Source organism: Zophobas morio, unplaced genomic scaffold (assembly GCF_036711695.1).
Source record: "Zophobas morio isolate AGI-343-1 ecotype UQ-CSIRO unplaced genomic scaffold, CSIRO_AGI_Zmor_V1 ptg000026l, whole genome shotgun sequence".
Classification (NCBI taxonomy): Eukaryota; Metazoa; Arthropoda; class Insecta; order Coleoptera; family Tenebrionidae; genus Zophobas; species Zophobas morio.
In genome coordinates this window covers 10,759,206-10,776,801 of record NW_026972131.1, presented here as the reverse complement: position 1 = coordinate 10,776,801, position 17,596 = coordinate 10,759,206, and the positions used below count along the sequence as shown (strand labels likewise).

General features: G+C 29.5%; 1 protein-coding gene across 3 annotated transcripts in view; it reads left to right on the top strand.

Annotated features, from left to right (window-relative positions):
* Positions 1–17,596, top strand: part of LOC135135989 (uncharacterized protein) — a 232,137-nt gene that overhangs the window by 159,475 nt on the left and 55,066 nt on the right. The gene's annotated exons all lie outside the window — the stretch shown is intronic.

Sequence of the window (17,596 nt, the reverse complement as noted above, 5' to 3'; positions counted from 1 at the left end):
ACGTTGGCCGACGTTAAATACTGCCTCCGCCTGAATTTCCGCAACGACGAATTAAAACGACGGCCCAAAACAATAAGCTATGGGAGGCAGCATCCTGAATTAAGGAGGCTTAATTGGTTAGTCGTCCTGCCGGTGTCGTTTTCGGTTAATTAATTTTTAATTTTTTATTGCTGGCGCTTAGGCCGGACGAGGCGAGGCGCAGAGGTGAGGGGGAATGCGGATTTTAATCACGTAAAAGAAATTGTAATACATATATATATACAGCGTTCAGGATGTTTCTAGGCAAAGGTAGACCATGGAAATCTAGTAACTTGGCTGGCAATCAGTTTCATATTTCCAAAAATCCCTAATGAAATATGACAGTTATCGTTTTAGGTTCAGTTGTTTTTAAAGTAAGGTCAGAAAATCCGTCACAAATTGTAACACTGTTGCCAGTAATTTCACACTTTCCAATAATTAGGACTATTCAAAGCACTGAAGTAAACAATTATTATTTGAGTGTTTAATAAGCATAGTCAGTATAATCAAATTTAAAATTCACATCTGGAAAAGTAAAAATTAAATTTCAACTTTAATAATACATATCAACATTTTTGATTAAACATATTACATAATTATTCTCCGATTTTCGATTTTCAATTTCACGATTTTACAGTGGCTCGATTTTGGATTTTAATTTGTCGGTTAGATTTTTTTGCTTTTTCCAATTTTTTTTATTTTTTACTTCACTATTTTTCAAGTTCAATTTTTTGATGTCTTAGTGTTCATATTTCCTAGTTTTGCAATTTTTTCATTTTTTTTTAAGTTGAGAAATTCAAAAATCTAAAAATAGAAAAAAATAGCAAAAAACTGAAAAATCGTACAAATGAAAACTTAAAAACTGAGTGAAAAACAAAAATTTGAAAAATCGAAAAACTCTAACACAATTAAAAATTTACAAAAGTAAAAGTCGACCAACTGAAAAATTAAAAATGAAAACATTGAAAAATTGGATAATTAAAAAAACGAAAAATTCAAAAGACGGGAAATTGTGAAATCGAAATATTAGAAAATCAAAAAAATTGAGAAAAAAAATTGAAGGTTTTAAAGAAAACCTAAATTCTGAAAGGAATTAATTTTTTCGACTTTTAATTTTTCCATTTTTGGTTTCCAATGTTTCAATTTTCCGTTTTTTCATTTGTTCAATTTGCTATTTTTAGAATTTTCACTTTCTCGATTTTACAATTTCTTCGTTTTATCAATTTCTGAATTTTTTTATTTTTTTGATTTTAAGATTTTTGAATTGATGAACTTTTCGAACAAAAAAAATGGAAAAATCGCAAAACTAGGAAATATGAAAACTAAGACATTAAAAAAGTTAAGCTGAAAAATAGTGAAATCAAAAAATAAAAAATTTAGGAAAGTCAAAAAAATCTAACCGACAATTAAAAATCGAAAATGAACCAACTGTACAATTGACAAATTGTAAATCGAAAAATTCAATAATTAAAAAGTTTAAAAATCCAGTCACTGAAAAATTCAAAAGTTATAGGAATAGTAGAAAGTGGGACAATCCAAAAATTGTACAAATGAAAACTTGAAAACTAAGTGAAAAACAAAAAACTGAAAAATCGAAAAACTCTAGCACAATTAAAAATTTACAAAATTAAAAGTCGACCAAGTGAAAAATTAAAAATGAAACAATTGAAAAATTGGATAATTAAAAAAACGAAAAATTCAAAAGACGGGAAATTGTGAAATCGAAATATTACAAAATCAAAAAAAATTGAAAAAAAAATTAAAAAATTGAAGGATTTAAAGAAAACCTCAATTCTGAAATGAATTAATTTTTTAGATTGTTAATTTTTCTATTTTTGGATTTTCAATGTTTCAATTTTTCGTTTCTTCAGTTCTTCAATTTGCTATTTTTAGAATTTTCACTTTCTGGATTTTGCAATTTCTCGTTTTATCAATTTTTAAGATTTTTCCATATTTTTCGATTTTAAGATTTTTAAATTGATCAACTTTTCGGACAAAAAAAATGGAAAAATCGCAAAACTAGAAAATCTGAACACTAAGACATTAAAAAAGCTAAGCTGAAAAATAGTGAAATTAAAAATTAAAAAATTTAGAAAAGTCAAAAAAATCTTACCGACAATTAAAAATCGAAAATGGACCAACTGTAATATTGACAAATTGTAAATCGAAAAATTCAATAATTGACAAGTTTAAAAATCCAGTCACTGAAAAATTCAAAAGTTATAGGAATAGTAGAAAGTGGGACAATCCAAAAATTGTACAAATGAAAACTTGAAAACTAAGTGAAAAACAAAAAATTGAAAAATCGAAAAACTGGCACAATTAAAAATTTACAAAATTAAAATTCGATCAACTGAAAAATTAAAAATGAAACAATTGAAAAATTGGATAATTAAAAAAACGAAAAATTCAAAAGACGGGAAATTGTGAAATCGAGATATTACAAAATCAAAAAAAATTGAAAAAAAATTAAAAAATTGAAGGATTTAAAGAAAACCTCAATTCTGAAATGAATTAATATATTTACAAAATTAAAAGTCGATCAACTGAAAAATTAAAGATGAAAAAATTGAAAAATTGGATAATTAAAAAAACGAAAAATTCAAAAGACGGGAAATTGTGAAGTGGAGATATACAAAATCAAAAAAAATTGAAAAAAAAAATTAAAAAATTGAAGGATTTAAAGAAAACCTAAATTCTGAAATTAATTAATTTTTTCGATTTTTAATTTTTCTCTTTTTGTATTTTCAGTGTTTCAATTTTTCGTTTCTTCGGTTCTTCAATTTGCTATTTTTAGAATTTTCACTTTCTCGACTTTGCAATTTCTTCGTTTTATCAATTTTTGAGATTTTTCCATTTTTTAGATTTTAAGTTTTTTGAATTGAGCAACTTTTCGAATGAAAATAATGGAAAAATCGCAAAACTAGGAATTCTGCACACTAAGACATTAAAAATGTTAAGCTGAGAAATAGTGAAATTAAAAAATTAAAAATTTAGAAAAGTCAAAAAAATCTAACGAACAATTAAAAATCGAAAATGAACCAACTGTAAAATTGACAAATTGTAAATCGAAAAATTCAATAATTGAAAAGTTTAAAAATCCAGTCACTGAAAAATTCAAAAGTGATAGGGATAGTAGAAAGTAGGACAATCCAAAAATTGAACAAATGAAAACTTGAAAACTAAGTGAAAAACAAATATTTGAAAAATCGAAAAACTCTAGCACAATTAAAAATTTACAAAATTAAAAGTCGACCAACTGAAAAATTAAAAATGAAAAAATTGAAAAATTGGATAATTAAAAAAACGAGAAATTCAAAAGACGGGAAATTGTGAAATCGAAATATTACAAAATCAAAAAAGATTGAAAAAAAAATTAAAATATTGAAGGATTTAAAGAAAACCTAAATTCTGAAATGAATTAATTTTTTTGAATTTAATTTTTCTATTTTTGGTTTTTCAGTGTTTCAATTTTTTGTTTCTTCAGTTCTTCTATTTGCCATTTTTAGATTTTGCAATTTCTCATTTTATCAATTTTTGAGTTTTTTTATTTTTTTGATTTTAAGATTTTTGAATTGATGAACTTTTCGAACAAAAAAAATGGAAAAATCGCAAAACTAGGAAATCTGAAAACTAAGACATTAAAAAAGCTAAGCTGAAAAATAGTGAAATTAAAAAATAAAAAATTTAGAAAAGTCAAAAAAACCTTACCGACAATTAAAAATCGAAAATGAACCAACTGTAAAATTGACAAATTGTAAATCGAAAAATTCAATAATTGAAAAGTTTAAAAATCCAGTCACTGAACAATTCAAAAGTTATAGGAATAGTAGAAAGTGGGACAATCCAAAAATTGTACAAATGAAAACTTGAAAACTAAGTGAAAAACAAAAAATTGAAAAATCGAAAAACTGGCACAATTAAAAATTTACAAAATGAAAAGTCGACCAACGGAAAAATTAAAAATGAAACTATCGAAAAATTGGATAATTAAAAAAACGGAAAATTCAAAAGACGGGAAATTGTGAAATCGAGATATTACAAAATCAAAAAAATGGAAAAAAAAATTAAAAAATTGAAGGATTTAAAGAAAACCTAAATTCTGAAATGAATTAATTTTTTCGAGTTTTAATTTTTCAATTTTTGGTTTTTCAATGTTTCAATTTTTCATTTCTTCATTTCTTCAATTTGCTATTTTTAGAATTTTCACTTTCTCGATTTTGCAATTTCTTCATATTATCAATTTTTGCGTTTTTTTATTTTTTTGATTTTAAGATTTTTGAATTGATTCGACAACCTAACTGTAAAATTGACAAATTGTAAATCGAAAAATTCAATAACTGAAAAGTTTAAAAATCCAGTCACTGAAAAATTCAAAAGTTATAGGAATAGTAGAAAGTGGGACAATCCAAAAATTGTACAAATGAAAACTTGAAAACTAAGTGAAAAACAAAAAATTGAAAAATCGAAAAACTGGCACAATTAAAAATTTACAAAATTAAAATTCGATCAACTGAAAAATTAAAAATGAAACAATTGAAAAATTGGATAATTAAAAAAACGAAAAATTCAAAAGACGGGAAATTGTGAAATCGAGATATTACAAAATCAAAAAAAATTGAAAAAAAATTAAAAAATTGAAGGATTTAAAGAAAACCTCAATTCTGAAATGAATTAATATATTTACAAAATTAAAAGTCGATCAACTGAAAAATTAAAGATGAAAAAATTGAAAAATTGGATAATTAAAAAAACGAAAAATTCAAAAGACGGGAAATTGTGAAGTGGAGATATACAAAATCAAAAAAAATTGAAAAAAAAAATTAAAAAATTGAAGGATTTAAAGAAAACCTAAATTCTGAAATTAATTAATTTTTTCGATTTTTAATTTTTCTCTTTTTGTATTTTCAGTGTTTCAATTTTTCGTTTCTTCGGTTCTTCAATTTGCTATTTTTAGAATTTTCACTTTCTCGACTTTGCAATTTCTTCGTTTTATCAATTTTTGAGATTTTTCCATTTTTTAGATTTTAAGTTTTTTGAATTGAGCAACTTTTCGAATGAAAATAATGGAAAAATCGCAAAACTAGGAATTCTGCACACTAAGACATTAAAAATGTTAAGCTGAGAAATAGTGAAATTAAAAAATTAAAAATTTAGAAAAGTCAAAAAAATCTAACGAACAATTAAAAATCGAAAATGAACCAACTGTAAAATTGACAAATTGTAAATCGAAAAATTCAATAATTGAAAAGTTTAAAAATCCAGTCACTGAAAAATTCAAAAGTGATAGGGATAGTAGAAAGTAGGACAATCCAAAAATTGAACAAATGAAAACTTGAAAACTAAGTGAAAAACAAATATTTGAAAAATCGAAAAACTCTAGCACAATTAAAAATTTACAAAATTAAAAGTCGACCAACTGAAAAATTAAAAATGAAAAAATTGAAAAATTGGATAATTAAAAAAACGAGAAATTCAAAAGACGGGAAATTGTGAAATCGAAATATTACAAAATCAAAAAAGATTGAAAAAAAAATTAAAATATTGAAGGATTTAAAGAAAACCTAAATTCTGAAATGAATTAATTTTTTTGAATTTAATTTTTCTATTTTTGGTTTTTCAGTGTTTCAATTTTTTGTTTCTTCAGTTCTTCTATTTGCCATTTTTAGATTTTGCAATTTCTCATTTTATCAATTTTTGAGTTTTTTTATTTTTTTGATTTTAAGATTTTTGAATTGATGAACTTTTCGAACAAAAAAAATGGAAAAATCGCAAAACTAGGAAATCTGAAAACTAAGACATTAAAAAAGCTAAGCTGAAAAATAGTGAAATTAAAAAATAAAAAATTTAGAAAAGTCAAAAAAACCTTACCGACAATTAAAAATCGAAAATGAACCAACTGTAAAATTGACAAATTGTAAATCGAAAAATTCAATAATTGAAAAGTTTAAAAATCCAGTCACTGAACAATTCAAAAGTTATAGGAATAGTAGAAAGTGGGACAATCCAAAAATTGTACAAATGAAAACTTGAAAACTAAGTGAAAAACAAAAAATTGAAAAATCGAAAAACTGGCACAATTAAAAATTTACAAAATGAAAAGTCGACCAACGGAAAAATTAAAAATGAAACTATCGAAAAATTGGATAATTAAAAAAACGGAAAATTCAAAAGACGGGAAATTGTGAAATCGAGATATTACAAAATCAAAAAAATGGAAAAAAAAATTAAAAAATTGAAGGATTTAAAGAAAACCTAAATTCTGAAATGAATTAATTTTTTCGAGTTTTAATTTTTCAATTTTTGGTTTTTCAATGTTTCAATTTTTCATTTCTTCATTTCTTCAATTTGCTATTTTTAGAATTTTCACTTTCTCGATTTTGCAATTTCTTCATATTATCAATTTTTGCGTTTTTTTATTTTTTTGATTTTAAGATTTTTGAATTGATTCGACAACCTAACTGTAAAATTGACAAATTGTAAATCGAAAAATTCAATAACTGAAAAGTTTAAAAATCCAGTCACTGAAAATTTCAAAAGTTATAGGAATAGTAGAAAGTGGGACAATCCAAAAATTGTACAAATGAAAACTTGAAACTGAGTGAAAAACAAAAAATTGAAAAATCGAAAAACTCTAGCACAATTAAAAATTTGGAAAATTAAAAGTCGACCAACTGAAAAATTAAAAATGAAAACATTGAAAAATTGGATAATTAAATCTGAAAACTATGACATTAAAAAAGTTAAGCTGAAAATGTTTTTGATTTTCTAATATTTCGATTTCACGATTTCCGGTCTTTTGAATTTTTCGTTTTTTTAATTATCCAATTTTTCAATGTTTTCATTTTTAATTTTTCAGTTGATCGACTTTTAATTTTGCAAATTTTTAATTGTGTTTGAGTTTTTCGATTTTTCAAGTTTTTGTTTTTCACTCAGTTTTCAAGTTTTCATTTGTACAATTTTTGGATTGTCCCACTTTCTACTATTCCGATAACTTGGTTGATTGATTTTCGATTTGTCGGTTAGAAAATTCAATAATCTTAAAATCGAAAAAAAAATAGAGAAAATTTAAATATTGATAAAACAAGAAATTGCAAAATCGAGATAACGGAAAATCTAAAAATTGCAAATCGAATAACTGAAGAAACGAAAAATTGTAACATCGAAAAACCAAAAATTAAGAAACTTAAAAATCGTAAAAATTAATGAATTTTAGAATATGGGTTTCCTTTAAAATATTAATTTTTTTAATTTTTAATTGCAAGACTATTATTTTTAATTTTTTTGTTTAATTTTTTTTTCAATTTTTGATTTCTCAAATTTTTGATATTGTAATATTTCGATTTCACAATTTCCCGTCTTTTGAATTTTTCCTGTTTTTAATTTTACAATTTTGCAATTTTCCATTCTAATTTTTCAATTGGTCGAATTTTAATTTTCCAGTTTTTTGATGGTTCAATGTTACACCTTTTCGATTGTACAGTTGTTCAATTTTTCAATTTTTGATTTTTCACTCAGTTTTCAAGTTTTCGATTTACAATTTTTCAGATTTACAGTTGCTCCATTTTCGATTTTAATTTGTTGGTTAGATTTTTTTCCAAATTTTTCATTTTTACTTCCCGAGCGTAAGCAAAGGAAGTATTATAAGTTAAGTATCCCGTTTCCGTCTGTCTGTCCGTCTATCTGCTGCCCCGATTTTTATTAGACAGATAATCTCCGAAAGTACTGAGCCGATTGTTATAAAATTTTGTATTTATATTAGGAATATCATGGTTAAATGCTAATCAAATTTGTCTAATCATCCCCACCAATAATGTGATGACGTCACTTCAAAATTGTGCATAGTAAAAGGGTTATAAATTGCAGTAGAGATTTTAAAGCGCAGTTATAAACCCGGTACATTTCCGTTGTCTCCGAATTGACCCATCTCCCGGTGTGATATCGCGTACTTAGCGATTCTTCCAAGCGTATGTGCGGGGAATTTAAGGCAAGCTTTTCCGTGGTGGGTATAAACTTGGATTGCCCAAGCAAAAACTGCGCTAGCATGAATAAATGATCCACCATCCCCTAGCTCGCGTCGCCATTAAACTAACCTTTGTAAAAATTGCCGCCCCACCTAGACAATAATTAGAATTGATTACGTCCCCATGAATACTAACCGGTTTAAAAAAGACAAATTACCGCCACGACTTTTGAATATGAAGAGCGATGGCGATCCTTCGCCGTCTTCCCCCGTGAAAATCATTGCAAACGACACGTCTATCTGACAAGCCTCATCCAATAAAAGCTAAACAACAACCAAAAAGAATCCAACACGGGCATAAAACCGAAGGTTAGTAGATAAAAACAAATCATTTAACTTTGTTCATCATACGTGCTTCGACCCTAGAGTAGACAACTCGCATTACGTGGTCGTGCTTTTTATCACTCCGAGTTTATTTCAAGCTTTATTGCCGTTGTTTTCAGAAATTATGCTGTTGTATCGTATTCTGAAAGCAAGTAAATTTGCAGACGCGCGGAAAAAATGCCTGCGTCATACTTTTGCGGGGGAAAAGTGAGATAATCGGGAAATTTCAGCGGGTTAGTATCGATTAAAGTGGCATTTTGAACGATCAAAATGGAGGAGCGGATACGTCAAACCAATTATTCTATTGAATGGTGGATTTAATTATCGAGGTGCGAACTAGCTGCAATATTACGTGTATTTGGATTGGTGTGCTGCATTCGTTGTTTCGGTTCGTATTGTTCAGGATTATAACATGACCCAAAATGGTGGAGCCGCCGGGTCTGGAGCTCCGACACAATTAGCTCATACTTGTTTCGTTGCACCGAAATTTTGAAAATCCGTTTTTGTGTTTGTAGTGTACTTGAAAGGTGTAAGTAACTGGGAATGTCAGATAAAGGTGGTGCTAATAATCTTTAGTAAGCTAGGAGTGTTTTTGTCGCAAGCTGGGAGCCCGAGTTTTAGGATCGTAGAAAATCTGAAACTGAATTAAACTACTGTATTAAATACTCCGCACGAAATAAGCTCGACTGAATTTATGTAGTCGTTATTGTGCTCATGATATTGCTAACTCCAGGTTTAAACTAAGCGAAATATACTTAATAATACGTAATAAATTTAGCGAATAAATAATATATTATATATTTTAAAACATTTTGTGCTTATTATGAATAGCATAGAGTACATTTCAGGTTAATGTGTTATTTATTTTGGCAGAACTTTGTTAGAGCAAAACAACCAAAATCGTAATGTTTTTGTTTCCTATTATTCCGGTGCTAATCCATCTAAATAATACATTGTGCAATATTTTCGAATCCGCATAATATAACCAGTTTTTAGTCTATACTAGTCGTAGTGGAGCTCAGTTAAAATCGGGATTAAATAGCTTCACGGAATAAGTTTGGCCGAATTTATGTAGTCTCTATTGTGTTTACAATATTGCAAACTCCAGGTTTCGTTAACAAGAGTCACTGAACCATCTCGCGCTAAATTTAGTTGGTGGATTCAGGATTTTAATAATTAAATACTTAGTTAGAACTCAATTATTAAGTCGGTGTATTTGTGTTCTTTGCAGTTAATTCAGTGCTACCCACACACAACACCTTCCCTCGTTTAGTAATATTTTTCTTCACTTTTGTCTAAAAACATCCTAAACTGTTTGCGTAAAAATAACGTAAAACCAATTTGTACAAGTCAGAACTAGTTATAACGGTGAATCAACAACTCCGAACACACTTCCCCTAACGAACGGAATGAACCGTATACCTACGTACAAGAGCCCAATTTCCATCAATCCACTTAAATAAAAGATATTCAGGCTCCTTGTAGAGTACTAAGAAAGAAAGAATACGCCAGGTTCTAGCAGTCGTTATTACCGAACGAACAATTAATGTCAGACTTTGTTGATCCTGACGAAGAGGAAAATAGCGCTGCCTCTGAGGCTAATTAAATAAGTTATTTTTTGTTCCGCAGCATTGTTAGTTTAATTTTGATGAATTTCTCATTCGCTGAATAAAAAATAACGACTTTTGTTTCATTATTTGAAATTTTAAGAGACGTTCGTTTTCTGTGCCGCCGAAGGTCTTGATTGTGTCCTTTGCGTCGGAACAAATTTTGTAGTTCAAAAGGGGCTGATTTTACAGAGTTCTGCGTCATTTTACTTCGTTGTAATCGGTTTTTGCTGGGTTTTTTATTCGATGCGAATGCCAAGCTGTTCCAATTTTCAAAAGTTTAACATTATAAATAAAAAACTTGAATAAATCCTAGCGTAGCAGATTTATGAGAGATTTCAATGTTTGAATTAAATAAATACTGATTAGTTTTAATGCAACAGCGTAAAATTTATGCAAACTAAAATTTAAAGTAAAAACATTGAATCGTTTATTGTTATTTCTGTTATTTAATATCAAGGAGGCGTGTGGGAATCATACAGCACATATTATTGTATAAAATTTAAATAATTTTAAATAACGTCATCAAATTGTTGGTTTAAAATTCACCATTTGATATTTTAAATGTTTTATTGCTAAAAAATTGTATATCACGAAAAGATAATAAGGATTAACCCCCCACCCACCCCATCTCAATTGTGATTAATTTTTTTATTCGTCGTGAATGGAAAATTTGTAGAGGGCGGTAAAATTTACCATTATAAGCAGGTTTTCAGTTTTTGTTGTGACGATTACGGATATTAAGAAGAAAAACAAGTTAAAACATAAGCCCCGCCCACCCGCCCTGTCTCATTTGTGACGATTTTTCATTGTTCGTCGTGAGCAAGGAGGCGGGGCTTAATTGCAAAATCCTTATTTTTCAAAGAGAAATTACCAAAAGGATCGCAATATTATAGTGGCGCCTCAATGAGCTTTAAGGAATACTTTATTTATGGTGTAAATTAAATTATATATTGATTCCGGTTATCCGGAAGTTATTTTCAGCTGCCAAGTTTGCCTCTTGGTCGGACAACGAATGAACAGTTCGTCACAAATGAGGTTCGGGCGGGTGGGCGGGAAGTCTTTTTTTTCTTAACATACATACTTTTCTTTCAACAACATCATATTTAAAAAGATGTTTCACATGATAGTTTATTGTAGAGAAATAAGCATTTTGCAATTAAGCTCCGCCCCTCGGCTCATGACGAATAAAAAAATTCATCACACTTGAGACGAAGGTGGGTGGGCGGGGTTTGTATTTTGCTTTTCTTTTTCTTAAATATGCGTAGTTTTCTATTCACGACAAGAAAATGAAAATTTGTTTAAAATGGTAAATTTGTAGAGAAGTGTGGGAGATAAAATTTGCCATTTGAAACATGTATTCAGTCTTTTATTGTGAAGAACATGTACATTAAGATAATAAAATAGTCAAATGATAAGCCCTGCCCACCCACCCTGTCTCAGTTGTAACGATTTTTCTTTATTCGTCGTGAGCAAGGAGGTGGAGCTTAACTGCAAAATCCTTATTTTTCTACGATAAATTACCAAAATGATCGCAATAACATATTTCCGTTTCAACCCATAAATCCTATCTTATCAGAACAGGTTCTGGAGGCAATGGACAATCCGGTAAAGTTTTTCGGAGGGCTTGGATCCTCAAAGGAGCTTTAAGAAATACTTTCTATATCTTGGAATTTAAATTATTAACATCTTCATATTGATTCCGGTTATCCGGAAATTATCTTCAGCTACTACCTTTGCTCCTTGGTCGGACAACGAATAGTGTGAGAGATAAAATTTGCCATTTGAAACATGTTTTCAGTCTTTTATTGTGAAGAATATGTACATTAAGATAATAAAATAGTCAAATTATAAGCCCCGCCCACCCACCCTGTCTCAGTTGTGACAATTTTTCTTTATTCGTCGTGAGCAAGGAGGTGAAGCTTAACTGCAAAATCCTTATTTTTCTACAAAAAATTACCAAAACGATCGCAATAACATATTTCCATTTCAATCCATAAACCCCGTCTTATCAGCACAGGTTCTGGAGGCAATGGACAATATGGTAAAGTTTTCCGGAGGGCTTGGATCCTCAAAGAAGCTTTAAGAAATACTTTCTTTATCTTGGAATTTAAATTATTATTAATATCTTCATATTGATTCCGGTTACCCGGAAATCATCTTCAGCTACTAACTTTGCTCCTTGGTCGGACAACGAATGAACAGTTCATTACAATTGAAGTTGGGGTGGGTGGGCGCGGTTTATTTTTTTTTTTTTTCTTAACATATGTAGATGTCCTATCATACAGATAACAATAAAATGGAGCAAATTTACCAATCGTTTTTTGGTGTCCTTTTACTTTTTTCATTCAGTATATACACTTTTCTTTCAACAACATCATATTAAAAAACATGTTTTACATGGTAGCTTCTTGTAGAGAAATAAGCATTTTGCAATTAAGCTCCGCATCTCGGCTCTCGACGAATAAGAAAATTCATCACAAATGAAATGAGGGCGGGCGGGTGGGGTTTGTATTTTGCCTTTTTTTTCTTATATTTGTGTAATTTTCTATTCATGAGAATAAACTGAAAACTTATTTAAAATGGTAAATTTGTAGAGAAGTGTGGAAGATAATATTTACCCTTTTAACCATTTTTCAGTCTTTTGTTGTGAAGACTATGTACATTAAGAAAATAAAATATTCAAATTATAAGCCCCGCCCACCCACCCTGTCTCAGTTGTGACTATTTTTCTTTATTTGTCGTTAGCAAAGAGGTGGAGCTTAACTGCAAAATCCTTATTTTTCTACGAGAAATTACTAAAATCATCACAATAATATATTGCCGCTTCAATCCACAACCCCCCCCCCTTTCTTGTCAGAACAGGTTCTGGAGGCAATGGACAATCCGGTAAAGCTTCCCGGAAGGCTCGAATCCTCAAATGAGCTTTCAGAAATACTTTTTTTTACGTTGAAAACTAAATCCTTGAAATCTTTACACTGATTCCGGATTACTTCAACTACTAAATTTGCAAACGGTCGGACAACGAATGAACAATTCATCATAATTGAGATTGTGGTGGGTGGGAGGGGCTTATTCACTTTTTTCTTCTTAACCTATATACTTTTCTTTCAACAGCGCCATTCTAAAAACCACATTTCATATGGTAGTTTCTTGTGGAGAAATAAGCATTTTGCAATTAAACTCCGCCTCTCGACTCACGACGAATAAGAAAATTCATCACAGTTGAGATGAGGGTGGGTGGGCGGGGTTTGTATTTTTTCTTTTTTCTTCTTATCTGTGCGTAGTTTTCTATACACGACAAGAAACTGAAAACTCGTTTACAATAGTAAATTTGTAGAGAAACGTGTGTGATAAAATTTACTATTTGAAACATATTTTCAGTCGATTATTTTGAAGAGTATGTACATTAAGAAACTAAACTTGTCAAATTATAAGCCCCGCCCACCCACCCTGTCTCAGTTGTGACGGTTTTTCTTTATTCGTCGTGAGCAAGAAGGTGGAGCTTAATTGCAAAATCTTTATTTTTCTACGAGAAATTACCAAAATGATCGCAATAATATATTGCCCTTTCAATCTATAAACTCCATCTAATCTGAACAGGTTCTGGCAGCAATGGACAATCCGGGAAGTTTAGATACTTAAATGAGCTTTCAGCAATACTTTCTTTATGTTGGAAATTAAATTGTTAACTTCTTCATATTGATTCCGGTTATCCGAAAGTTATTTTCAGCTACTAATTTTGACCCTTGGTCGGACAACGAATGAACAGTTCATCACAATTGAGGTTGGGGCGGGTGGGCAGGAAGTCTTTTTTTTCTTAACACAGGTAATTTTCTTTCAACAACGTCATGTTTAAAAACATGTTTCACAAGGTAGTTTCTTGTAAAGAAATAAGCATTTTGCAGTTAAGCTCCTCCCCTCGGTTCATGACGAATAAGAAAATTCATCACAATTGAGACGAGGGCGGGTGGGTGGGGTTTGTATTTTGCCTTTGTTTTTCTTATATGTGCGTAATTTTCTGGTCACGACAAGAAACTGAAAACTTATTTAAAATGGTAAATTTGTAGAGAAGTGTGGAAGATAAAATTTACCCTTTTAACCATGTTTTCAGTCCTTTGTTTTGAAGAGTATGCACATTAAGAAAATAAAATTGTCAAAATATAAGCCCCGCCCACCCACCCTGTCTCAATTGTAACGATTTTTCTTTATTCGTCGTAAGCGAGGAAGTGGAGCTTAATTGCAAAATCCTTAGTAATCTACGAGAAATAACCAAAATGATCGCAATTATATATTGCAACTTCAATCCATGAACCCCATCTAGTCAGAACAGGTTCTGGAGGCAATGGACAATCCCGTAAAGCCTCCCGAAAAGCTTAGATGATTAAATGAGCTTTCAGCAATACTTTCTTTATGTTGGAAATTAAATTATTAACATCTTCATATTGATTCCGGTTATCCGGAAGTTATTTTCAGCTACTAAATTTGCCTGTTGGTCGGACAACGAATAAACAGTTCATCACAATTGCGGTTGGGGCGGGTGGGCGGGAAGTCTTTTTTTTCTTAACATAGGGAATTTTCCTTCAACAACATCATATTTAAAAACATGTTTCACAAGGTAGTTTCTTGTGGAGAAATAAGCATTTTGCAGTAAAGCTCCGCCCCTCGGCTCACGACGAATAAGAAAATTCATCACAATTGAGAATTTTGTATTCTGCAAAATAACGAAACAAATTCGTTTCGATGCAATAATTCAAATTTTATCGATCCAAATATTGGTTTCTTTAATTTAGTTCGAATTGTTTCTAAAAGTCCCAAAGACTCAGAGACTTTAGAAATTTTAGAGTGTCTACGAATTCTGAAGATTCTAGAGATTCCAGAGATTCAGAAAAATGTATAAATTTTCAATAGTGCGGAATAAAAGTGTTTCAGAAGTTCTAAGGGTCTTTGAGATTCTTGATTTCATAAAAAGGTTTTATAAATTCTACAGATTTGTGAAATCTGAGAGATTCTAACAATATTAGAAACTCTAGAGTTCCTAGAAACCAGAGCTTCTAATTTTCATTTTTTAAATATCCCTAAAATTCGATAAATTCTAGAAATTCATAAATTTCATAAATTCTAGTTCGAAATGCTTCTACACATCCCAGAAGGATCCCAAAAGAGATTTTAGAAATTTTAGAGACTCTAGATATTCTGAAAATTTTAGAGACTCCAGGACTACTAGGACTTTTACAAGTTACAGTAATTGCAGAAATATAGAAATTCTAGAAATTCTAGAAACTCTTGAGAGAACTTCTTCTAGAAGTTATACATCATAAAGCTTGTAAAGATTTAAAAGATTTTTAAAATTTTAAAGATGCCCCAAGAGTCGAAAAAAAATATTTCAGAAATTCTTAAGGTCTTTGAGATATTTGATATCGTAAAAAGCTTCATAAATTCCACAGATTTTTGAAATCCGAGATATTCTAACGATATTAGAAATTCTAATCCAACAGATTTTAGAGTTTCAAATTTTTATATCATTCTTAAAATTCTATATATAAAATCTTAGGACTCTTAGATATTATAAAAGTTCTTGCCATTTCTAGTGATTTTTGAGATCGCAAAAATTCCAGAGGTATCTGACATTTCGAAAATATTAAGAATTTAGAATCCATAAGAGAAAGCAGAGACCGTTTTGACTCTTCCTTAAACCTTCTTAATTTCAGAAATTACAAAAGTCTTAGTTCAAACTGCTTCTAAACATCCCAAAAATACAAAAGACTCGGAGATTTTAGAAATTTTAGGAATTCTGAAGATTCTAGACATTCCAGAAATTCAGAAAAATTTCATAAATTTTCGATAGTTCGGATAAAAGTATTTCAGAAATTCTGCAGGTCTTCGAGAGACTTGATATCCTAAAAAGGTTATAATTGTTATAAATTCTACAGATCTGTGAAATCTGAGAGATTCTAACAATATTAGAAACTCTGGAGTTCCTAGAAACCAGAGCTTCTAATTTTCATTTTTTAAATATCCCTAAAATTCCATAAAATCTAGAAATTCCATAAATTGGACAGGTACGAGTTAGATATTACAAAAATTCTTGACCATTCTAGGGATACCTAAGATAATTACTTGAACATTTCGGAAATACATTAAAAAATTTTTAAAAGTATCTTAATGTTTGAACAAAACAAGCAGAGAATCTTAAATCTGAAAATATTAGTGATTTTCTGGACCGATTTGAATAAATTTAGACTATTATTTACACGTTCTTCCCAGTTTTTTGACAACAAACGACGAAATTAAGCAGTTATTCGTGATCCTGAGAAAACTATCAATGTATTAATGTGGCACCTTATCGGATACATTTATGTGCCGGAAAAATAATAAAGGATATATTTATATTTATATATTTAAAAATTTTATTTCGAAACTTCTGAGGAAACTTGTATTTGAATTACTATGTTTTAGAAGAGATTAATAATTTTTTCAAAACTGTCTTAATGTTTAAACGGAATCTGAAATTTGAAACAAATTAATGATCTGACTTGAGCGATTTGACTAAACTTTAGACTAGTCAAAATACAAACGTATTTTTTCAATTATTTGAGAAAAATCCCTTTCAGAATGACACATTCTCGGATCAATTTGACCAACTTTAATTTAATATAGAAAATTTATGGATGCGCCGGGACAATATATAATTAAAGATATATATTTCGAGAGTTCTAAGGATACTTGTACTTGAAATAGCATATTTTAGAAGAAATTATGCATGTTTTCCAAAGTATAATAATGTTGGAATAAAATAACCAGCGAATCTTAAATACGAAAAAAATTAATGGACTGATTTGAGAGAATTTAGACTGCTGAATACAAATGGTGAAAGCACCGGAATAATATATAATTAAAACGACATAATACGAGAATTCTAAAGCAGCGTGTGTATGAAATGGACTATTATGAAACAAACTACACAATTCTTTTTCTATAAATAATTTTAATTAAACTTGCCCGAATTGTAAGACGAAAGCTTTCGAGCTTTGATAAAGACGGGGACGTGGTTCCATAAGTACATAAGTCAGTTTATTTAATGTTCCTCTAAGTGTCCCAGTTAAAACTCTCTTGAATTTAAAATTATCATCCGAAAATGTTTCAATTAAACCGTTTCTCAAAAACATAGGTAAATTTCTTTCAACAACATCATATTTAAAAACATGTTTCACAAGGTATTTTCTTGTGGAGAATTAAGCATTTTCCAGTTAAGCTCCGCCCCTCGGCTCACGATCAATAAGAAAATTCATCACAATTGAGACAAGGGTGGGTGGGTGGGGTTTGTATTTTTCTTTATTTTTTTCTTAAATGTGCGTAGTTTTCTATTCACCACAACAAACTGAAAACTCGTTTAAAATGGTAAATTTGTAGAGAAATGTGGGTGATAAAATTTACCATTTGAAACATATTTCCAGTCGTTTATTCTGAAGAGTATGTACATTAAGAAAATAAAATTGTCAAAATATAAGCCCCGCCCACCCACCCTGTCTCAATTGTGACGATTTTTCTTTATTCGACGTGAGCAAGAAGGTGGAGCTTAATTGCAAAATCCTTATTTTTCTACGAGAAATTACCAAAATGA